Source organism: Trachypithecus francoisi, unplaced genomic scaffold, assembly GCF_009764315.1.
Source record: "Trachypithecus francoisi isolate TF-2019V2 unplaced genomic scaffold, Tfra_2.0 Lachesis_group14, whole genome shotgun sequence".
Lineage (NCBI taxonomy): Eukaryota > Metazoa > Chordata > Mammalia > Primates > Cercopithecidae > Trachypithecus > Trachypithecus francoisi.
In genome coordinates, this window is record NW_022681459.1 from 53,098,169 (window position 1) to 53,121,684 (window position 23,516).

General features: G+C 54.9%; 1 long non-coding RNA gene across 2 annotated transcripts; it reads right to left on the reverse strand.

Annotated features, from left to right (window-relative positions):
* Positions 1-12,974: 12,974 nt before the first annotated feature.
* On the reverse strand, positions 12,975-17,801 carry LOC117096296. 2 transcript variants are annotated; one of them, XR_004442441.1, is made up of 3 exons: positions 17,654-17,801; positions 17,160-17,233; positions 12,975-16,661 (listed from the first exon to the last, which is right to left on the reverse strand). It is a non-coding gene; the product is annotated as an uncharacterized LOC117096296 (long non-coding RNA). The 2 variants fall into 2 exon arrangements; XR_004442442.1 differs by having other exon boundaries at positions 12,975-16,352; positions 16,591-16,661; positions 17,160-17,801.
* Positions 17,802-23,516: the final 5,715 nt, after the last annotated feature.

Sequence of the window (23,516 nt, forward strand, 5' to 3'; positions counted from 1 at the left end):
GGGGGACCCTGAGGGAGGGGACACAAGTCAGCATCAGGTTTGTGTGGATGACTGGGACCAGGAGTGGGAGGGACACCTGAACAGGGTGAGGACGGTGTCCACCCTGCGGTCTCTCCTGGCCAGGAGCACCTTCTCAAGGGGCAGAGTAGGGCTATGTAGGCAGGGCCTGGCACTGCCTGGATTCACCCTCATCACCCACCTCTCTTGGCTACCAGCCAGATGCCCTGGCCAGACCCAGACGGGGAAATGATATCAAAGTAAAGCAGCGCGTAGGATGCTTGTTACAGATGGCGAGGAAGATTGTTCAGCACCACCGTGGCACCAACACAGACACTAGGGAGAGAGACCGGCTCAGCCCGATTCCAGCGAAGACAGCTGGGGGTTTATAGCCAGGAGCAGAGCTGGCAGATGGAGATGACTGAGAGGAATTGGGGTAGATGCCAAGGTTGGGGGACTCCTGCTAACCTGGCCATATTAGTCAGGGACCTCCAGAGGGACAGAACCAACAGGATCCGTGTCTACATGAAAGGGAGTTTCTTAGGGAGAAGTGGCTGACAGGGTTATATGGGAAGCCCCACAGTAGGCCGTCTGCAAACTGAGGAAGAAAGAACCCGGCAGTGGTTCAGTCTGAGTCCAGAAGCCTCAAAACCAGTAAGCTGACAGTGCCACCTTCATTCTGTTGGACAAAGGCCTCAGAGATCCCAGGGAAGCCACTGGTGCAAGACCAGTGTCCAAAAACTGAAGAATCTGGATCCTGAGGTCCAGGGGTAGGAGGAGCTGGAGGAAGCATCGAGCACAGGGTAGAGAAGGAAGCCTCAAGCACGGGAGAGAAAAGGGAGCATCGAGCACGGGAGAGAGAAGGAAACCAGGAGACCCACCAAGCAAGGTCGTCCCACCATCCTCCACCTGCTTTGTCCTGGCCACGCTGGCAGCCGAGTGGATGGTGCCCACCCACATTGAGGATGGGTCTTCCTTTCCCAGTCCACTGACCCAAATGTCAGTCTCCTCTGCCCACACCCTCACAGACACACTCAGAAGCAATAGTTTGCCGGCCATCTCGGCGTCCCTCAATCCAGCCGAGTTGACACCTAATTATACTGGCCCAGCAGGGTTCTTGCTGAAGGCAGGCCAAGGTGATCAGATATCCCAGGTTAGGGGTTCTTGACAAAGTGACTTCGCAGGATTCTTTGTTAAAACTGGGCTGGGAAGGCCAAGGTCGAGGCCTGGCAGAGGAGAGGGCTTGGAAGAGCTGGACCAAAGTCTGGGCGAGGAGGGAGTCTCTTTTGTCAACAGCAACAAGAATAATAACCTGGCCTGGCTGGACGTCTTCGGTCCTGCCGGGGCCTGGCTCTGCCTCCACTCAGAAGCTGCACCAGCGGTCCTCGTGAGATGCCACATGTGTCCCTGCCCAGCACCCTGGGGTGGAGGAAGAAGCCATCCGGGAGATGGGGAGGTTGCCCAAGGTAGTAGGTCAGGAGCTGCATATTTGAAGACTGGACTGCAATCTTTTTTTTTTCTTTTGCCCAAATTCATATCTAAGGTGCCTGGGGAGTCACACTCTGCAAACCACAAAATCTCATTAAATGGGTTTTTCATTAACCCAGTGTGATGCGGCTTACTGTCTGACATGACTGTGGCACGGCGTCACTAGGCGGTCAGCAGACCCTTTGTCTTAACTCAAGCATTCCATTCTACTGACCCTAACAATAGCGAACTCCCACCATAAATTGTCAAAACCTACCTGTGGCTTGGGACCCCCACTTCAAGACATCCCACCTTTTCAGCCTGAACCAATATATACTTTCCATGTATTGATATATTGTTTTACCTGAAGTTCCTGTCCCCCCAGAATTCATAAAACCAAACTGCACCCCAGACTCCGTGGGGGCACTTTCTCAGGACCTCCTGAGACTGCGCTGGGCTGCGGGTCACTCACACTGGCTCGGAATAAACCTCTTTAAATGCTTCAGCAGAATTTGGTTTTTCTGTCATCAATATCCAAGACGTCTCTTTCTATGCGGCCAGAACCCCTCGTTGTAAACGCGAGCCTGGGTTTTACAACCTGTGAAGTTGGAGAAGGGTCTGCAACCTGTGCCCTCCTTCCTTCCCGTGGCAGCTTTGACGCTCTCTCCAGGGCAGCCCTCTGTGGCCTCTACAGAGTGAGCGAGGCAAACACTGGAGGTTTCTCGTCATGTTTCCTCTCCTCGCGCGGCGTGTTAAATGCGAGTGCCCCTACGCCAGTCCCACCTGAAGCTGCATGCAGCACGGGTGGCTCGGAGCTCCATCTCGAAAGCTGCTCAGGTGCCCAGGGGAGAGCAGGGGAGCACAGACCTGCTTTGTGGGGGCTGCTGGGGAGGGCAGGCACCCCACTCAGAGCCTGGCTGCTTCACAAAGGCCACCTCCCCAGAGGATGGAAGGAGCCCCGGCGGAGCCCCAGGGCTGCCTCTGAGCCTCACCACCTGGGACCCCAAGGATCCCTCTCTGAGCCTCAGTTTCTGTCTCAGTACAGGGAACACAGCTTCATCCCCTGCCATGGTCTGGAGGTTAAGGAGGCCGAGTCTGTTCAGTAGGACCTGGCCAGCTCCTTCAGTCCTGTGACCTCGAATGAACCACTGTGGCTCTCAGAGCCTCAGGTCCCTGTTGCTGAGATGAGAGTCTCCGTGCCAGCCCTGCTGTAAGGGTCTCAGGATGTGGCACAGAGCCCCGAATCCCCTTCCTCTCCCTGGCTGCCCCGCCTCTGCATCCCAGGACAGCTGTGGTCCTATGCAGAGATGCCATATGCTCTCACACAGGAGGCTTCCAAGGCAGGTGTGAGGGTGTGCATCCCGCAGAGAGATGGCCACGGGGGCACAGGAGGATCACCATCTCTGGTGCTCAAGTGGTGGGAACAGGATCCCCAGGGCAGAAGCCAGAGCCCCACTCCAGAAGGTGTAAAAAGGACATGGGTCCAGGCTGGACAGAACCCTGCAATTCTGGGAAGCACGAGATTCCTTCTAGGAGTCAGCACCCGGGCAGGCTGCAGGCTTCTCCCTCCGGGGTCCTGACAGGCAGTGTCCAGGAGGGAAGCAAGACCCTCGCTGCCCTAAGATTGCACCTCCACCCACCACCAGGGACACTCCAGCTCAGGGACTGGAGAGATGAATCGCCCTCCTCTTCAGGGACATGTGTGAACTCGGCACATTCCTTGCCTGACAGTTGCCAGGCTGACCTGGAGCAGGGACCCTCCACATATGGGGCCCATGGTAAAGTAGATGAGGGTTTGCATCTCAGAGCTCCCGCACTTGGCATTCCCAGAGCTTTGTGCTTGGCAGAGTTTCAGATAACAAAATGTTAATTGCAAGGCACAGTGGCAGCCCAGGCCTGCCCGAGAGCCCCGTCCCGGAGAAGCAATTAGTGGATGAATGAATGCAGGCTCAGGTAAGCCTGCACTTGCAGGATTGATGATTGCTTAGGAAGCGTTTTGCCATTATCCAGGTGGTCGGGTGCAGGAGCAAGAACTCAGATGTATATGGATTTCCTCACTGTGGCTCGCAGTTCCTCAGCCCAGCATTTAACAAGAACACGGGCCCAGTCAACGCTTTCCCCTCTTGACTGGGGGAGTCAGGAGAGAGCCGCAGCTGCACTGAGCGTCTGTCATGCTTCACTCATCAATGTCTGGGGCACAGGAGATTCTGAGGGGGACTCTGGCTCTGCTGCTGTATCCCGCAGTCACAGGGCTGAGAACTCACAGGGACAAAGCGGGAGAGCTCGGGAAGGAAAGGGCCAGCCCACAGAGACAGCCTGGGTGGGGATGCAGGTCCCCGTGCAGCCAGGACTCTCCCCAGACCCCTGCGGCCTTGAATCCTTTACTCCTCTAGGTCCATGGAGACCGGGTGGGACAATTGTCAAGTGTGACGAGGTTCTGAGACTTTAGCCACCACGGAAGCTGCCACTTGGAGCCCCTGAGCAACTTCCACAGAGGGTGGAAGAGCAGTGATCAGTGAGTGAAGTTCAATGAAAACACCCAGTTGCCTCGTCCACATCTCAGCTGCACATCGCCAGGAATCTCTCCTGCACCGAGCTCGGGTCTCGATCTGAAGAGAACCCAGGCGGGTGTTGCTGGAGTGACGCTCGGGGGCTGGAGGAAGGGAGAAGCTGAGTGTGTCTCCATGACATCTCTGGGTGGCCACACGACCCAAGGGATGGTCTGATCCTTCTGGGGAGAGGAACCCAAGGCCGCCTTCCCAACCTTTCAGTAGAGTCTGTCGGTTGCTGTCAGAGCAGACGCCTGCAGCCACGGCCTTGCTGAGCTGCCCAGGGCCGCTGTGTCCTCCTGACCTCCCCCTCCTCCACAGGGCCTTTGGTCATCCCTTGAGTCCACTGCCCTGCACACAGGGGTCCCAGTCCACTGGTGATGAGTCTGGGTGTGTGAGGGGTAAATCACTGCAGACAAAAGGCGAGGGATGCAGTAACCAACCTGAATCCAAGCCCGACTACTGCCGCACAGCTCAGACGACCCGGCAGCTTTGTCTGCTTTTGTTTCCCTTCAAATGGATAAATTGAAGTTTGCATCCCAATGTGGTGGTGTTAGGAGGCGGAGCCTTTGGGAGGAGATGAGGTCAGTGGGGTGGGGCCCTCAGGAATGGGATTAGTGCCCTTATGAAAGAGGCCCCAGAGAGTTCCGCTCTCTCCCTCCACTGCATGAGGATGCCGGCAGAAGCCACCTTCTGTGAACCGGGAGCTGACCCTCACCAGATACTGAATCAGCCAGCGAATCCATCTCGGGGAGGAGTGAACACCTGTTGTGGGTAAGTTCCCAGACATGGAAGTTTGTTATAGCAGAGGCTGGATGAACCAAGACGTCAGCCAACCCAGAGACACAAGGGTAGAAACTGAAGACAAGCTGTTGGAAGCGGCTGAGACTTTGGGAATTATCTGCCTTGCAGCGTCAGCACCGACACCAGGCAGACACGGCCGACCTCAGGTCAGTCCTTCAGGACAGCAGCTCTCAAAGCAAAGGCCAGCTCTCCAGGTGGTCACTTCACCCCCACTGGCATGACAGTGGCCGCAGTCAGAGCTGCGAATAAATGGGAGAAGGACTCGGGGTGTGGCACCCTGCCCAGGCATCACTGCCCTCCCTGAAGTGACCCTGCCTTTCCCAGGCTGTCCACAGAGGAGTCCCCACACAGAACCTGCTGTGTGTCCCGCCTCACTTATCCACCTTCCTCTCATTCTCCGTCCTCTGCATTCCAGGCTCCTCTGCCACCTGGCTACAAGGGCAGCTGTCAGCACAGAAGCTGGCAGCCCCGCCGTGGAGTCCAGTGATCTCAGGGCACCCTCCTGCCGTGGTGCTGGGTCCCACTGGCCACCTTGGCAGCTGCACCTTCTGCTCCTCTCCACACAGCCAGGGCAAAGCAGGGACACCCAAGCTCCACGCTCTCTGGCTCCCTGCAACAAAGGTGCAATGTGTGCTCACACTGCTGTCCACGGCTGGTCACTCAAGGCCAGACGGAGGAGCAGCCCCTCGCGTTGAGTCCAACCCCACAGGACACTGGGGTCTTCACCATCTTGCTTGGACGGGCAGGTGCTGGGCCTGAAAAAGGAATCTGCAGCTTCTTATAGCAGCCAGCGCAAAACTCATCTTCTGGCCCCAACCAACCACAGCGGGCCCAGGAAGCCTAAGAGGACCCTGGAATCGGAGAACAGCCACGTCGGCCACCCACCCCCTTGGTGGCTCTGTTAATGTTGCTGCCTCCTGGGTCTCCTCACGGGAGTCTCTCTGGCTGGAGTCTGCCCAGCATGCCTGTGTGAACTCATCCAAGCCTGCAGCCTCCTTCTCTTCTCCTGGGCTCTGCAGAAAGAAGTCATGTGGCAGATTCTTAGCACTTCCCATTTTCCTGGAGCCTCAGCATCCCCAGGGACAGGCCATGAGTGCCCCACCAGGCCCCAGGTGCACGGGTGTCCCAAGGCCGGCACCCTACACAGGCGTCCCTCCTGCCCCCGCTCTGACTGGGACCCAGTGATGCTGGAACGCAGTAGTGCATCCATCACAGCCTAGGTCCCTGATAAGGGCGTGTGCCCCTGGTCCTCACTCTCTCCTGAGGCTTCCTGTGGGCCCTGTGGGTGGCTCCCTGTGCTCCCTCTCCAGGGCCTGTGAGTAACATGAACACTTGAATCCCCACACCTCCCCCAGGGCACCATCCTCACCTCCTTGGGGGTAATTTTGTGGACCACACAGGGGCTTGGCTCCCACCTGCAGTGCACAAACCACAGCCCCAGCTGCCTTCCCTGAGCCCGGCTCCTCCACGCCCTCAGTCCTCAAGCCAGCCCCTGCTTCTGCCTCTGGAATAAGCCTTCAGGTCCCCTGTCCCCCTCTTCTCTCCACCCGACTAAAGCCCAGGTGTGGGCTCCCTGGCATTTCTCGCCTTGACCATTCTGGCCACCTCCTGCCAGGCACGGCTTTAACCCTGCTGCGCTCCCTTGACATGGGAGTCTCACCACACGCCAGCTCAACAGAGTCCTACCCATACCCAAGGTAGGATTTATCCCTGTTTGGCTTTATAATTTTAATTGTAAATTATAATCTTAATTATAATTTTAATTATAAATTACAATCTCAATTATAATTTATAATTATATTTAATTATAATTTATAATCATATGGAGTTATAATTTAATTATTTGCTTTATACTTTTAATAATCTGTTTATTATTCAACGCCCACACAATACTAGCTCAACAAAAGAGACATAAATCTTGTTCCTGATGCTGCGTGTCTACGCGTCCTTCACATTTTTTATCTTCTGCTCTTTTCTCTACTGATCTCTAAGGCGTCCAGCTTTGTCTCTGAAATTTTTGTGTAACTCTCTACATTTCCTGCAAGCCCCTTGTCCGTGGTCTCTGGGAGATACCCCGTGTTCCTCTTCAGGGGCTGTTATCGTGATGTTTAATCTAAGCCCATGTCTAATACATCAGATCTCTTTGCTGGATCTATTTTTGTTTCCAGCTTCTTACTTACCGCCATTTTCAATCAAGGTCTCTAAAGAGAAGAAGAGATTCAAATGTTCCAGCACTTCTTTGGTTTTCTGTCTGGAACGTCGCCCGTGTACCAGGCTTTTGGGGTGGACGTGCATGAGCATCTCCAGGTCTCTCTTCATTTGTTCAGTGATAATCATGGCGCCGGGGCCAGCAGACATCAGAACCACAGGAAAGGAAACCAGGGGATGAGGCTGCAGTGGGAGGCGGAGCCAGGCAGACTCCCTGACCCCAGGAGTCCTCATGGAAGCCAACGACATCCACAAGCACAGCTGATGGTGACAGAGATGAGTCGGGAGCTGTGCAGGCTCCAACGGTGCCCAGGGAAGGAATATCCAATACAAATTTGAGAAGGAGCGTAGTGGGGGCATTTTTCTTAGCTGAATGTTGGTGCAGAAGCTGGAGATACCTGGCAGAGGAGTTGAGGGTGTGGAGTGAAGGGTGGCCTCTGTAGAGGGAGCAGCATCCACAAAGTTGGGGCAGGAGAGAAAGCAGGGAAAGTGCATGTGGGCAGTGCGGCAGGCGCGTGGGGTTGGGAGATGGGAGCCCAGCCGGGAGGTCTGAAATCACAGCAGGGATGGTGGAGGGAAGGCTGTTGGAGCAGGAGAAACCTGGCGTGTCTGGTGGAGAAGGCAAGAATTGACCAGGCCACAAGGGAAGTCATGGAAGGGTCCCCACAGGGGACCATGGGTGCATCTGCATTTAGTGGGAGGACTCGAGTCTTAAAGGATGAAAGGAGAGTGAGCCCCGAATCAGGGAGAAAAGAAGAATGGAAAGTAAGGAGCTGGAAACCAAAATGGAACCAGCCAGGAAGACTTGATTTATTAGGCAATGGCTTAGATTAAAAATGACAGTAACGGCTCCCACAGAGGAGTACGGTATAGCTTGCAGGGGCCTTGGACAACAGGCTTGTGGAAAACGTGCAGATGCCCCCATCAAAGATTCAGGCAAGGATTCAAGAGACAGAAATTGCAGAGATAAAGTTGGACCCCTTAGAGACCAGTGGAAAAAAGAACAGAAGTCAAAAAAATGCCAAGGACGCTTAGACATTCGGCATCAGGAACAATATTAATGTCTTCTGCTGTTGACCTACTGTTGCATAGGTCTTGAACCATAAACAAATGGTTACAATTGCAAAGGAACCCAAGGATAAATCTCACATGGGGTGAATCTCTGACACCTGGTGAGATGTTCCTGCAGAGGGGAATAGGGCACGGGGCGCTCAGAAGGACACGCAGGGGTGACCGACTTGAGTGACTTGAGGTGGGCACCAACTCCACCTGCCTGGCTTGGAATCCCAGAGAGCACCAGGATGAAGAAGAGTGGGAGAAGCAGGCATGGCTCAGCTACCGGGCAAGTGTCCTGCCCACCTAGAGGACAGCGTGAGGACATGGGTGATGCTCTGTGAGAACTTGGGAAGTTCTGGGATGAAGCTGAGCCCTTCCTGTTGACCCCACCCCATTTAGACCACATCTCAAGGACAGAGGCGTGGAATTCCAGCATCCCATTGTAGGATGGCCCAGAGTTCAGAGCAGCAATTTTCAGTTGAAGACTCATGGTGCCCAGCTGGTGATGAGGATGATGGTGAGCACTGAGGTCTGGGAAGTGTTTGAGAGCTTTGCTGATGCAGGAAAGCTGGGGGCCCACAGCAAACTCCCAGCCTCTCTCCTCCTCCAGCGTGTGCTTTTGAGAGAGACCAAGATGCCAGGAACATAGCTGACATGAACAACCAGGCAAAGCCCTGCACGGACCCGGGAAGACGCTGCACAAGCCCTGGGAATGTCGCAATCCAGGGGCCTCCAGGGAAAGCAGGAACAACAGGAACAGCGGCGCTGGCCCAGAGGAGGAGACGGCCAGGACTTGGGGCATTAAAAGCCCATCTCCCACAGAGGAGGGTCTAAGGCACTTCAGATGCTCATCTTGGAGAACAGTAGATTTCAGGACATACAAGAATTCTTCTTTTCAAATATCCTAAGGGCAATCCTGAAGAAAGAATCAAATTGATTCTGTGCAGCTACAAAGGTCGGAGCTGAGAGCAGAAATTACAGGGAAGCTGATTCTGCTCTACAAAAGGAAGAATTTCACAGCAAGCCGCTCGGCAGCAGGACAGGCTACCAGGAAGGAGGAGTGATCCGACCCTGGAAATGTGAAACAGGCTGAGCGGCCACCTGTCAGCAACACCGGGGCTGGAGTCTGCACAGGGAGGGGCCGATATTCCCTCCAGCTCAGGCTCCTGCCCTGGCACCAGCCGGAGGATCCTGGTCACAGCTCTGGTTGGTAGCCCAGGGACACTGGTTCCATCTGTTCCATGCAGCCCTAGAGTCAGGTGAAACCATGTCGACGTCATTGCCACCAGCATCAGGTCACCCGTCTCTGCTTTATGAGGAAGGCTCCACTGTGTGTGGCCCCATGACTTTGCAAACCATCCCTTGCCTGGCATTGCAAGGCGACCTCTCAAGACGTTTGTGATGCTGAGATATTACTTCTGTCTGCAGCACAACATTGATGCACCCAAAGCGGGAGCACACTCAAAGCTGCCAATTGTTAACAGCAGGGCCTGGAGAGCATGAGGCTCCAAATGCCAGCCCGGTCCTCTTCCTGCCATGTGTAAAGCGATCTGGGTGTCCAGAGAGGGAGATCAAGGGCCCCACAGGCCCCACTCCCTCCGTGAAGCCAGTGCCTCCTTCGCGTGAACAATGCGGGAGGGAGGGTATGGCACACACAGGGCCCATGACCACCTCCCTGTCCCACACATGCCCAGCCTTCTGGAGTCAGGGGAGCCTTTTGACTGATCCCACTGATGGGCCATGAGGAGCAGTGACCTGTGTCACTTCCTGGCTGGAGTATACAAGGCAAGAGTGGATTTTCTGTGTCCTGCTGTGGAGAGCTCGGGTGAATGCCAGGGTCTCAGGATGGAAGGTGGTGGAAGTGGAGGGAAACTGAGTCACCACTGGTGGGGACAGTGCCCAAACCCCTGTGACTAGGTGTGGAGGGGGAATCCCCTGGGTAGGTCAAGCTGTTGGGGTGTTCTTTAGGACGATGTGGGGAGAGGGGGGTAATAAGATGTGAATGTGTCCCCCAACTTCCACGTGTTGGAAACTTAATTCCGAATGCAATGGCATTGAGAGGTGAGAGCTTTAAGAGGTGGTTCGGCCATAAGAGCTCTGGCTTCACAAATGGATGAATGCTGTTATCTCAAGAGTGGGTTAGTCATGGCAGGAGTGGGTTAGTCAGGGCAGGAGTGGATTAGTTAGGGCAGGAGTGGGTTAGTTATGGCAGGAGTGGGTTAGTTATGGCAGGAGTGGGTTCCTGTCAAAAGGATGAGTTTGTCCCCCTCCCTGTGTCTCTCCTGCTCATTTTCCTGCCTGCCACCATGATATGGTGTAGCACTAAGGCCCTCACCAGATGCAGTCCCTCAACCTTAGACTTCCCAGCCTCCAGAATGATAAGAAATAAGTCTCTGTTCATAAATGACTCAGTCTCAGACACTCTGCTGTAGCAGCACAAAATGGGCTAAGACCAGAGGCAATGCCGGCAACCACTCATAGGCTCTTGTGTGTATCCACTCTACACAGGTAAAACAAAGAACTGGAAACATTGTTCTTTCTGTCCACCTTCCATTATTCCAGCCTTTTCTGTGCTGTGCAAACAGACCAGGCAATCCTGACCTCTGAAGGATTTCTTAGAAAGATGTTGTTCAAGCCTGTAATCCCAGCACTTTGGGAGGCCGAGACGGGCGGATCACGAGGTCAGGAGATCGAGACCATCCTGGCTAACATGGTGAAACCCCGTCTCTACTAAAAATACAAAAAACTAGCCGGGCGACCTGGCGAGCGCCTGTAGTCCCAGTTACTCGGGAGGCTGAGGCAGGAGAATGGCGTAAACCCAGGAGGCAGAGCTTGCAGTGAGCTGAGATCCGGCCACTGCACTCCAGCCTGGGCGACAGAGCGAGACTCCGTCTCAAAAAAAAAAAAAAAAAAAAAGAAAGATGTTGTTAGCACTTCTCTCTGAAGAAATGCTCTCAGCCCAGGGATGTGATATCAGGTAAGAGCTATACAGAAAATAAAGATTAAAAAAAAAAAAAAAAGACTAGGAAGAAACCTGGGGTGGATAGCGGGTTAAGGAAGGAGACCACCACTTCTCCTGCTATCCTTTTGCCCTCTCTTGTCTAGTTTATAAGACAGGAGGAAAGGGAGAAAGCAAAAAGTTAGAAAGAAACAGAAGTAAGATAAATAGCCAGATGGCCTGACACCACCACCCAGCCCTGGTAGTTAAAAAATAATAAGAAGAGGCCGGGCGCGGTGGCTCAAGCCTGTAATCCCAGCACTTTGGGAGGCCGAGACGGGTGGATCACGAGGTCAGGAGATCGAGACCATCCTGGCTAACATGGTGAAACCCTGTCTCTACTAAAAAATACAAAAAAAAAACTAGCCGGGCGAGGTGGTGGCGCCTGTAGTCCCAGCTACTTGGGAGGCTGAGGTAGGAGAATGGTGTAAACCCGGGAGGCGGAGCTTGCAGTGAGCTGAGATCCGGCCACTGCACTTCAGCCCGGGCGACAGAGCGAGACTCCGTCTCAAAAAAAAAAAAAATAATAATAATAATAATAAGAAGAAGAAGAATATCAACCCCTACTTGTGCTATCTGTAAATTCCAGACATTGTATAAGGAAGCATTGTAAAACTTTTTGTTCTGTTAGCTGATGCATGTGGCCCCCAGTCACGTTTCCAACACTTGCTCCATCTGTCACGACCCTTTCACACGGACCCCTTAGAGCTGTAAGCCCTTAAAAGGGCCGGGAATTTCTTTTTTGGGAGCTGGGTTTTTAAGACGCAAGTCTGCCAACACTCCCGGCAAAATAAAACCTCTTCCTTCTTTAACCGGGTATCTGAGGAGTTTTGTCTGCGGCTTGTCCTGCTCCAGGGTGACTGTTGGCTGCTATTTTCCACAGGAGACCAGGGATGCTCCTCTGTGTGTCCGCATCTCATCAGCACCATCTTTCCCACCCCGACTGCCAAAAGGCCTGAATATAGTGACTCAGTTCCAAGGAATGGAGTGAGGAGAAGCGAACGTGGTAACTTCACAGTGGAGAGCCCTGGGAGACACACCTTCACCAAGTAAGGAAGGTGAGTGGCACCTGGGATGCCAAGTGGCCATCAAGCACCCTGGACGACAGAGTGACAATGCCCCTTTGGAGCTTTACCTCTGGGGTCTTCCTCCCCAAACCGGCGCGCCCAGTGTAATTGTCAACTTTGTAGCTTTACCCCCTGGAGTCGTCCTCCCCAAACCCACACCCCCAGTGTAATTGTCAACTTTGTAGCTTTACCTCTGGGGTCTTCCTTCCCAAACCCACACCCCCAGTATAATTGTAAACTTTGTAGCTTTATCCCCTGGAGTCGTCCTTCCCAAACGCGCTCCCGACCAGTATAATTGTAAGGAAAACCCCAGACAAACCCCAATGAAGGGGCGTTGTACAGGATGCCTGACTACTCCTCCTCAAGCTGCCAGGAGGAGGCTGCGAGGGGGACAGTGTGGTGGTGCCCGGGCCTGGGGCCTGGGATAGAAAAAGGACATTTGCAGAGGAAAGGGTGAAATCCAAATAACAGCTGGAGTGACTGCGTAGCAGGCATGCACCAGAGTGGGTTTCTCCTGTGCCACGCCATGGGAGGTGCCCACATCAGGGGAACTGAGAGGATGAGGGATGTGGGTCTCCTGTGCCATGGCATGGGAGGTGCCCACATCAGGGGAACCGAGAGGGTGAGAGGGATGCAGGTCTCCTGTGCCATGGCATGGGAGGTGTCCACATCAGGGGAACTGAGAGGATGAGGGATGCGGGCCTCCTATGCCCTGCCATGGGAGGTGCCCACATCAGGGGAACTGAGAGGGTGAGAGGGATGTGGGGACTCTGTGTGCAGCTTTTCCACTAAATTGTCCCAAATCAAAAGTTTATTTAAAACACAGTATGTAAGGAAAGGAAACAAAGACAGTGAAGACAGTGAGGCTCGGAGCGCTGCTGTGAGTGGGGCCAGAGAACCTGGAGCTAAAGGGGGTGTGCGGGGCCACGGGAGGGGCTTTGTCTCCCAGGGTGGGTGTATTCACTTATGATTCATTTACGAGTTTTCCATCGTGATGGCAGTGAGGCCACAGAGAGCAGAGAGAGGAAAACGAACTAAAACACCCCTTCACCATCTTCACTCTTGTCTGGGAGAAGAGACACTTTTATAGGCTGAAAACCCCCAGATCAGAGAACAGTGAAAATGCAGTGGAAAGTTTCATGACCCGCAGGGATGGATGCAGCCCCAGCCTCCGATGGCCAACGGCAGGAGGTCACCAGAATCATCTTGTTTATTAGCAACAGAACATGACCTGCATTTCTAGCAGTACAATGTATTCATAAATGGTTCCATAGACTTAAATATGTACAGTATTTTCTATACTGACTTTATATTATAAAAGCAAAACATATTAAAAACGGCAAACACAAGGTAACATCTTCTCCCAGGGTCCCGCGGTTGCACCCAGGGTACTGGCGTCCAGACCTGAGGAGGCTGCCTCTCTGCTCCTGTTATGGACTGAGTGTGTCCCACAACTTCACGTGTTGAATCCCTACCCACCGAGGGCATGGAATAGGGAGCTGGGCCTTTGCGTGGTGACAAGTCGTGAGGGTGTGTCCCCCGTGCATGGGATTCATGCCTGCCTCAGTCGGTTCAGGGGATTATAACAGAATATCCCAGGCTGGGGAACTTCAGTGATAAACATTTATTTCTCACAGTTCTGGAGCCTCAGAAGCCCAAGATCAGGGTGCCAGCGCATCAGGGTTCTTCAGAGAACCAGGGCCAGTGGGGCGTGTATAGAGAAGTATAGAAGGAGATTTATCATATGGAATTGGCTCACACAGTTATGGACAGTGTAGCCTCCGCAAGTTCGAGAATCAGGAAAGCTGTGGGTAGTTCCATTGCAAGATCTGAGGACCAGGAGCGCCAATGCTGAGCAGAAGAGAGAGAGAGGAGGAGTCCCCTGCCTCTACCTTTGTGTTCTGCTGGGGCCCTCAGTGTACTGGAGGCTGCCTGCCCACTCTGGGGAGGGTGGGTCTTCACTCAGTCTATGGATTCAACTGCTAATTGCTTCCAGAAACAGCCTCTCAGATACACCCAGAAATAATATTTTACCAGCTGCCTGGGCACCCTGTGGCTAAGCCAGGTTGACACACAAAAGTGACCATCACAGCCAGCGCCTGGGTTCCGGTGAAGGTCCCCTTTCAGTTGCACACAGTTGATTTCTCCGTTGGTTGTTGCATTTGTGAAAATGAGCAACAGTTCTTTCTGGAGTGCCTTTCCTGAGGGCACTAATCCCATTTATACTGCAGGTTAGGATTTCAACACAGAAATTTGGGGTTGACACGGCTCAGCACTGCAGGCCAGGCCCTGGAAGCAGGGAGGCTTGGTACGAGCGTTTAGGAGTGCTGTTAACTCACACGCTCGGCACACTTTTGGAGGATGAGAGGCTGTCCCACCGTGGGGAGGAGGGGAAGGCACTTCGTGGGTGGTCCTTTTCAGTGCATGGCTCTCCGTGTGGCGCCACTCTGCAGACCCTCCAGAAAGCACCTGCCCAGTGGGAGGCTCAGCAGAAAGTGCCTCTGCTGTGAGGAGGCCAGAAACTCCCAACACTGCAGTAAGGATGTCGTTGAATTGAACCTTTCTAGATGAGGCTGGTCCCTCAGCAAAAAGATCCCACTTCAGAACGACAGGTTTCGTTTTCTCATTTGGAAGCCTGAGATCAGAGGACATGTGACAGAATAATTCCTGTGATGGAAAGCAGTGTCTTCCTGTCTGATTGTGGGTCTGCTGGCACAGACGGGGCCCCCAGGACTGGGGTTTCTGAAAAGTGAAGGCGGCCGGACGATACGGGCAGTGGCCACAGTGCGCAGACACTGTGCTGAGTGTTTTCAAGATGCTGTGAAGTCCGGTGCAAGAGAGGCCTTGAGTCACGGTGCCAGCAATGGGCGTGGAACCAGGGTGCACTCAGGCAGCAGGCCTGACCCGCAACTCCTTGTCACACCTGGAGGCGCTGTGAAGGGGCCAGAGGAGCTTGCCTGTGGCCCAAGCCTCTGTGGATGGAGTGTGGAATGCATGGGAGGAAGAGGCCCAGCTCCTGTTTGCGCGTGGTGGGCGGAGGTGCCCTGGGACTGCCAGGTGGAGGTCTAACGGTTGGCGGGGAACGTTGCTGGGGTGTGCCAGGTTGTGTGGACAGGAACATTGCTGGGGAGTGGCAGGCTGTGTGGACGGCAAGCAGGAAGGATGAGAGTAAGGACTGGAAAGAAAGAAGGCGGAACTGACTCAAGCAGCAGGAGGCTGAGAGAACAAAATATTCAGTCCGCAGCAGTGCCCTTGTAAAAGGGACCCCGAGAACTCTCCTGCCCCTTCTGTCCACTGAGGAAGCAGTGAGAAGGAGAAGGTGTCACCTGTGAACCAGAAGTAGGGCCTCAGCAGACGTCCACTCTCTTCCTGCCTTACCCTGGACTTCCAGCCTCCTGAACTGTGAGGTGAATGTCTCATTTCCAAGTCCCTCAGTCAGTGGAGACGTAGCAGCAGGGCTGGCTGAGACACACCCTTCTGTGCATGAGACCCGGAAGTTCTCTCCTGCTGACTATGTAGCCAGTAATAATAACGAAAGGAGCTCACTTTGCCCTCACTGAGCTGTCGAGATTGGCCCCTGCGCACCTGTCCTCAGGTCCATGATGGTGTCTGTGAAAACCGCAAAAGAGGTTCCTTTAAGGACAGCCCCTGACTATGTATGAAAGGTTCTTCCACATTGGAGCGCCCCGTGGACTTGCAGAGGTCCGCGGGACACCGAGTACTGACAGATTTGCAAAGAAGCAGCTCCCCTGTCTATTTAAAGATGACAGAGCAGGGGAAATGGCCCACATGGCGAGGCACTTTACTGTCCTGATGCTGCCGAGCCTGCAGGTGAGCAAGATGCAGGCAGGCCCAGGAGAAGCCCCACGCAGAGGGAGAAGAGTCAGTCCCCAGTGTCTGCTGCCTGGACCTGTCCACCACCTCGTCCTGTGGGCACGGGGCCCTGACTCAGTACTGCGGGCTGTGTGACAGGCTCCGTCCAGTAGCCGGGCCGTCGTGTGGCCAGAGACATGAAGCCGTGGTGTCTGACATTCCTGAGGCGACTTCTCTCCTGCCGGGCCCAGGGGCTTAGATGCTGATCGTGACCATGGATGGGCCTCAGGGCTGGTCTCAGTCTGTGGCCTCAATGGTGGCATCATCTGTCCCCTCTTCGGGTCTTGGGAGTGGAGGCCCGGCTGCTACCCACGCCACCAGATAGGCAGGTCCCTGCGCACATGCCCACGACATCCCTATGACACCCCTGTGTCACCCCAGAGACAACGGTGCCAACCCCAGGTTGAAGGCTGGCCATCGGGATCCAGACACAGAGGGCACCAGAACCCCAGGAGGCCCCTGTTCTCTCCAGAACCCTCCCTAAGGCACATCCTGAGTGCACCGCAAGGCCAGAGGGTGTTGACTGTGTCCGGCCCCCAGACACCCCCAGCCACAGTGACATCAGATGCACCCCCAAATCTTCCCTGAGAGGCGGAGAAATGCCAGGACTTCCAAACTGTCAACAGCAAGCCAGGGCTGGGCCTGAAACATGGGCAAGTGGAGGGAAACACCTTCTCTGAAGATGTAATAAATAAAAATAAAGTGCAGGTAAAATGCACGGAGGAGCCTCTGAGGGACTGGGCAGGACCAGCCAGAGGGAGGGAGGGAGGGAGGGGCTGGGTGACACTGCAGGTGGGGAAACTTTACAAAAAAAAAAAACAAAGAAGAAGAAGAAGAGGGAAAGAAGACAGGACAGGGCAACAGAGGTGGGAGGAGGACGAAGGAGGAGACAGGAGGAAAGAGCGGGAGGGAGAGGCTCCCTCTGAAACCCCCAGGCAGCGCTAGGGAGGGGACAGGGGACTCTGGTGACAAGGAAGCCCCCAGCAGCCTCAACGTCAATGGCTGAATTTCCCAGTGGCCGATTCCGATCAGAGCAGAACAAAGCCTGGAGTGACTTTGGAAGCCCTGGACGAGGAGGCAGAGCACCAGGCCAGATGCTGGGGATCTCTAGTGGAAACCAGCTCAGAGCCCAGAACTTACGCACAGACCGACCACCGTCTGAGAGCAGAGGGGCAGGAGCATCCAACTTGACACCAATTCCTTTGTTGCCGTCCCTGGGATGACAGGAAAGGAGCACCCAAGGCCAGGCTGCAGCACATTCCCTGGAGCCTCGGGCTGCGACAGGCCCTGTCCCTGGGGCTCAGGTCAGGGTGAGCACAGGAGGCCAGAGCAGGCAGAGATGCCCAGGCTAGTTCCAGAGGGAAGTTGCCAGGAGGGCCCGCCTGCCCAGAACTCCCCACGCAGGATGACTCCCACCCGGGACAGCTCACCCGGGATGACTCCCTGCCCTGCATGGCACCACCGAGGACACCTGCTCTGCAAGACTCTGCTCCCAGCCAGCTGCTGGCTTCTCAGGCTTTGGTGTGGCTGAAACCACCTGCCTCCTGCAGTTAGTGGCTATGCCATGGTTTGAAAGCCCTGACACCTGCACAGAGCCCACTGCAGGGACTCAGGGAATCTCCTTGTCTGCTGACCCCTTTCCAAAGGCAGCTCTCATGCCATCTCCTCCTCCGTGCCCATAACCACAACGGATTCAAGGATGCTTTGCATCTCCTGGACCCACTGGAAACATTATAATGATTCATTGGGTAAAACACTCAAAGGGCTGTGTGTCTTTCTCAACAGGATCTGAGCAGTTTCCTCAACATCAAGCTTTCATTGCAGCAAAACAGTTTCAGGAAGGGTGGAGCTGCCACCCAGCTCAGGGTACAGACGGTGAAGTGGCAGGTGCAGGCACCGGTGCCACTGGACACGAGGGTCACACCCAAGCGACAAGGGCCTCAGTCTCTGGACAGGAGCCACTGGAGGGTGGAAGAGAGGGGACCTCCTCCCCTGGGCCCCTAAGTCCCCCCATCCCTTCTCCAGTGTCAGGGCCCTGCCTGACCCCTGGGGACATCCCTCTGACTCGGGGACTCAGAGATGGAGCCACTATCCCTGGAGCTTACAGAGTACTTCTAAGCTCCGAGTCTGCTCCCCGTAGTTTCTGGGGAGAAGTAACCGTGGACATAAGCTCAGGAGACCGGGTGCACTTGTGTCCTGGCTTCCACGTGGGAACATACTTTTAGTGTGTTTGTGTGTGTGCACTTGAGTGCATGCATGTGTTTGAGTCTTTGCAGATGCATGCTCATGTGTTCATGTGTGTGCAAGTGTGTGTGTGAGTCTGCCTGTGTATTTGTGTGTGTGTGAGTCTGCCTGTGTATGTGTGTGAGTCTGCCTGTGTACTTGTGCACATGCATGCATGTGGGCAAGTGTGAGCCCGAGGTCATGTGTTGCCCATGCACTGCATGTACATGTGCTCTTATGTGTTCATAAATGTTTGAGCGTGTGTGCATTCACTGTGTGCTCATTTGTGCACACTCACCATGCATGTGTGTGTTCACATGTGTGCATGTTATGGGCATGTGTGCTCCTGTGTGTGCATCTATGGTCACATGTGCCCATGCATGTGTGTGCTTATGTTCCCTTATGTGTTCACACATTTCTGAGTGTCCATGTGTGTGCACTGTGTGTTCATGTTTGCATACATTCACATAGGTATGTCTATGTGTGCATGTGTGTGTATCCCCATGTGTGCATGTGTGTTCATGCATGCATGCAAGTGTGTGCTGTGTATGTGGATTCACTGTGTTCTCACGTTCGAGCACATTCAGCTATGCATGTATATGTCTGTGCCCATGTGTTCATGTGTGTGCATGCATGCAAGTGTGTGCGTGTAGTCACGTGTGCCCATGCATGTGTTTTCAGAGCATCTGTGTGTGTGTGCATTCACTGTGTGCTCCTGTTTGTGTGCTCACCTGTGCATGTACGTGTGTGTGTGTGTGTGAGGCTGTGTGTACACACGTGGGTTGTTTTCCTCTCCTGGTTATTTGGGTCTGTCAACACATGGCAGGCACGACCTGAACTACGGAAGGCCTGCTGCTCCGCGCCCCAGCTGGGCTCCCTCATGCTGACGCTGGCGGTTTAGAGGCAAGCAAGTTTCCGCAATGAGGCAGCAGGAGGCTGCTGTAGAGTAGTGTCAGTGTCCTTGTAGAAACATGGTAGATTGCAAAGATCTCAAGAAATTCATGACCTCGGAAGCCAGTGGGAAAATGCAGTCCAAACAGGAACCAACGTGGAATACAAAGACCACAAGGATCAGGGTGGGAACCAGCACCTCCCGATTACTGGTTAATAGGAAAGTATCTTCTGTAAAAGTCCCACGGTGCCCCCACAGCTCCCAACATTCTAGAGAGCTCAGGTCACCACCTGCCAGTCGTGGGCTCAGGGCTCCTGAACAGGGCTGGGCACTGACTGGATGCAGGGCTGGGCACAGGGAGGGACGTTCCATGCCCTGGGGGTGAAAGCAGTGCTGGCCATGGTCAAGCCTAGGGTTGACTTTGAAGTAAAAGGGATCCAAGCAGCTCTGGCAAAAGTCCACCAAGTGGGTGCAGCAGGGTGCTCTGTGGCTCCAGCTTCCATCATCCTGGCTTTCCTCCCTTAGGAACGGGCCTCTCATTCTGAGGCTCCCACCTGTCCCTTGCCCCTCCCAGCTACAACCAGACCTGCAGAAGCACATGGCCAGCGTCTGAGTTTCTTGATGGTGTCCATGGTGACCACCTGCAGAAAACACTTTATTCCTTCATTTCCAGGACACTCCCCAGCCTCCGCCTCCCTGAGGTAAACATCTTCTCCTCTCACTTCCAGGACGACCCCCCGCCTGCCAGTCCTGGCTGGAAACACCTTGTTCCCTCCCTTGCTTCCAGGATGCCCCCAACCTCTGCCTCCCTGCTGGAGACGCCTTCTCCTCTCTCTTCCAAGACACCCCCAGCCTCCGTCTTCCTGCTGGAAATGCCTGTCCTCTGGCTTCCAGGACACTCTCTGGCCTCCGCGCCCCTGCTAGAGCTCTCTAAGGCACCTGGAGCTCTCAGCCTCCTGCTGCATGAGCCCGTTCTGCCTTCTTTCTTTCCAGCCCTTACTCTCATCCTTCCTGCTTGCTGTCCACACAGCCTGCCACTCCCCAGCAATGTTCCCGTCCACACAGCCTTGCACTCCCCAGCAATGTTCCCATCCACACAGCCTGCCACTCCCCAGCAATGTTCCCGTCCACACAGCCTGGCACTCCCCAGCAATGTTCCCATCCACACAGCCTGCCATTCCCTAGCAGCAATGTTCCCGTCCACACAGCCTGGCACTCCCCAGCAATGTTCCTGTCCATGCAGCCTGCCACTCCCCAGCAATGTTCCCGTCCACACAGCCTGCCACTCCCCAGCGACGTTCCCCACCAGCCCTGAGACCTCCACCTGGCAGTCCCAGGGCACCTCCACCCGCCAAGCCCAAACAGGAGCTGGGCCTCTTCCTCCCGTGCATTCCACACTCCATCCACAGAGGCTTGGGCCATAGGCAGGCTCCTCTGGCCCCTTCACAGCACCTCCAGGTGTGACACAGAGCTGTGGGTCAGGCCTGCTGCCTGGGTGCACCCTGGGTCCACGCCCATTGCCGGCACTGTGGCTCAAGGCCACTCTCGCACCGGAGTTCACAGCATCTTGAAAACACTCAGCACAGTGTCTGCGCACTGTGGCCACTGCCCGCATTGTCCGGCCGCCTTCACTTTTCAGAAGCCCTGGTCCTGGGGGCCCCGTCTGTGCCAGCAGACTCACAGTCAGACACGAAGACCCTGCTTTCCATCACAGGAATTATTCTGTCACACGTCCTCTGATCTCAGGCTTCCAAATGAGAAAACGAAACCTGTCGTTCTGAAGTGGGATCTTTTTGCTGAGGGACCAGCCTTATCTAAAAAGGTTCAATTCAACAACGTCCCTACCGCAGTGTTGGGAGTTTCTGGCCTCCTCACAGCAGAGGCACGTGCTGTGGAGCCTCCCGCTGAGCAGGTGCTTTCTGGAGGGTCTGCAGAGTGGCGCCACACAGAGAGCCATGCACTGAAAAGGACCACCCACGAAGTGCCTTCCCCCCCACAGTGGGACAGCCTCTCATCCTCCAAAAGTGTGCCGAGCGTGTGAGATAATAGCACTCCCAAACGCTCGCACCAAGCCTCCTCCCTGCTTCCAGGGCCTGGCCTGCAGCCCTGAGCCGTGTCACCCCCAACCCAAGGCACCAGGGCAGTGCCCACCAAGGATACCACAGGGACCCACATCCAGGCCGCTGTGAGTAGCCTGTGGATACGTGTGTCCCAGGGGATTCTGGATGGGGGAGAAAGTGGGACTGGCCGTGTGGTTTGTCCACAAAGACATGAGGCCTCGGGGTTAAGATGGGGACTGAATCCCTACCTGGGACAAAGGAATGTCCTCCGGGGCCTCCTTCTTCCTGAGGGAAAGGAGACCTGGATCAGTGGTTTTTTACCTGGATATTGGGGATCCTGGGGAGCCCAGAAAAGTAGGCCGTGGGTCTCCACTGTCTCCTCTCACCACTTACAAGAGCCTCTGGAAACTGAAGCTTTGGACACGCGCAGAGGACCTGGGCTCCAGGGCTGGGTGTTTTGGGTGGAATTCCATCAGCTCAGGGCTGGGTGTTTTCTGTGGAGATCTCTCAGCTCAGGGCTGCTGCACCAGGTTTGTTGGACTCTGCAGAGGGGGCGGCTCAGAGCCAGGTACATCTCCCAGATAGAGAAAAATTGACGTTAATCATTACTAAATAATTCACGGAGGCTGTGTGGGTCTTTTGTTTGTTTGTTCTGCTTTTGGTTTTTAAAATGGAGCCTGTGAGTAGAGACGACCACCCCACTGCGTCTACCTGGTGTGTAGCGTGGGTGCCGACGGGGTCTGTGTGGCCTGTGACGGGGGTATCAGTAGCCCCACAGACATTCACGGAAACCACATTGGAGAAAGCAGAGCCTCCTCCAAGGCCCACAGCTGCTACTTAGTGGAAAGCAGCCTCGAATACAGGCCCAGTTTAACCCAGAAGAGTAAACATCGCCACTGGTTTGCTTCAGGGTCACACCTTGTGTGATGTGGGTTCAGCACAGCAGACACCTTCAGCTTGTGTGGTAGCAAGTATTCGACTTATGCCACTAAATTAGGAAAACAGGCGGCACGTGTGCTGTCCTCTAGGGCAGGCGACGCCCCTCTGGCCTGGGGCCAGTGCCCTCCCCCATGTAGGAGGCAGCCGGGTAGTTCTCTCGATGACACGGAGAGGGCTGGGCAGGGCCAGCAGAGAGAAGTCACGGAGGAACACGTCTCCCTGCGAGGCAGTTAATTAACTGGACGCCTGCTTCATGCCAGCCTGGAGGAGCGCTTTTCAGGGAAGCAGAGGCGAGTTCATCAGGAAAGGAGATCATTATCAGCGTAAAGGGCATCTGTGGAGGACTGGTTAGTGGCCGGGCACTCGGCTCTTCCAGGAACAGCACGAGATTGCAGCTTGAAAAATGGCCACCGAGGAACGGGTGGCCCACTTAGGCGGCTGCGGAGCCGGGCACAATATTAATGACATCATTAACTTCACTGTGAATTTCCATACCCGGTGGGTGCTTGTGCACAGTTATTAATACGGCTCCATTCCAGAAGGCCTCTGGGTGTTCTGTGTGCAGAATAACAATCGCTCAGGTGGCCAGGACGGGGTGCGTGTCCAGGTGGAAGGCACTGGACAGATGGAGCCGCCACTCCTGGGAAGGGCACCTGGCCTGGAGGAGACCCCTAGAGGCAGACCCTGCTCTGGAAGCCTTTCCATTCCTCATGCCCACAGCAAGGCAGCGGACAGGAGCCAGTGCAGACCCGGGGCCTGAGAGGCACCGTCGGTCCGTTGGCCTCTGCCCCGTGACCGTGAGCGGGTGGGGCATGTGCCTCAGTTTCTCCTTAGCGTACGAGGAATACAGGGTTATCCTGAGGTTCAAGGCTGCAGCCACAGCCTCCTCACCACTCACTCATGTCAGGAGCCACCCCTGGATGATTTAATGCTGGTCACCCTGATAACCCTGTAGGTTAGGGAGAAAATTATTTTTCTTTTACAGTTAGGGAAACGAGGCACAGGAAGATAAAGTCAGTCACCCACAGAGACACAAGCATGGAACAGAGGATAAGATTCAAGCTTCCAGTGCAGAGTCACTGTCCGTGTCCCCAAGTGCCACAGTGCACCATCTCCACATATCAAGATAAGAACGTTTCCCAGGAAGTAAAATCCCAGCACAGGTGCCCCCACTAACCCGGGAGCCCGCAGACAGTGGCCAGGAGCGGGTGCCCACCCAGGCTGCCAGTGGCCCTGGGCAAGTGACCCAGCTTCTCCAAGCCCCAGGCGCCTCATTTGTCAAGCGCGGAGGGTGGTCCTGCTGCTGCTACTACAGGGTTCCTTCGGGAGGCATGGAGGTGAGGCTGTGCCCCAGGGAGCCACTCTGTGGGCGCTCAACACTGT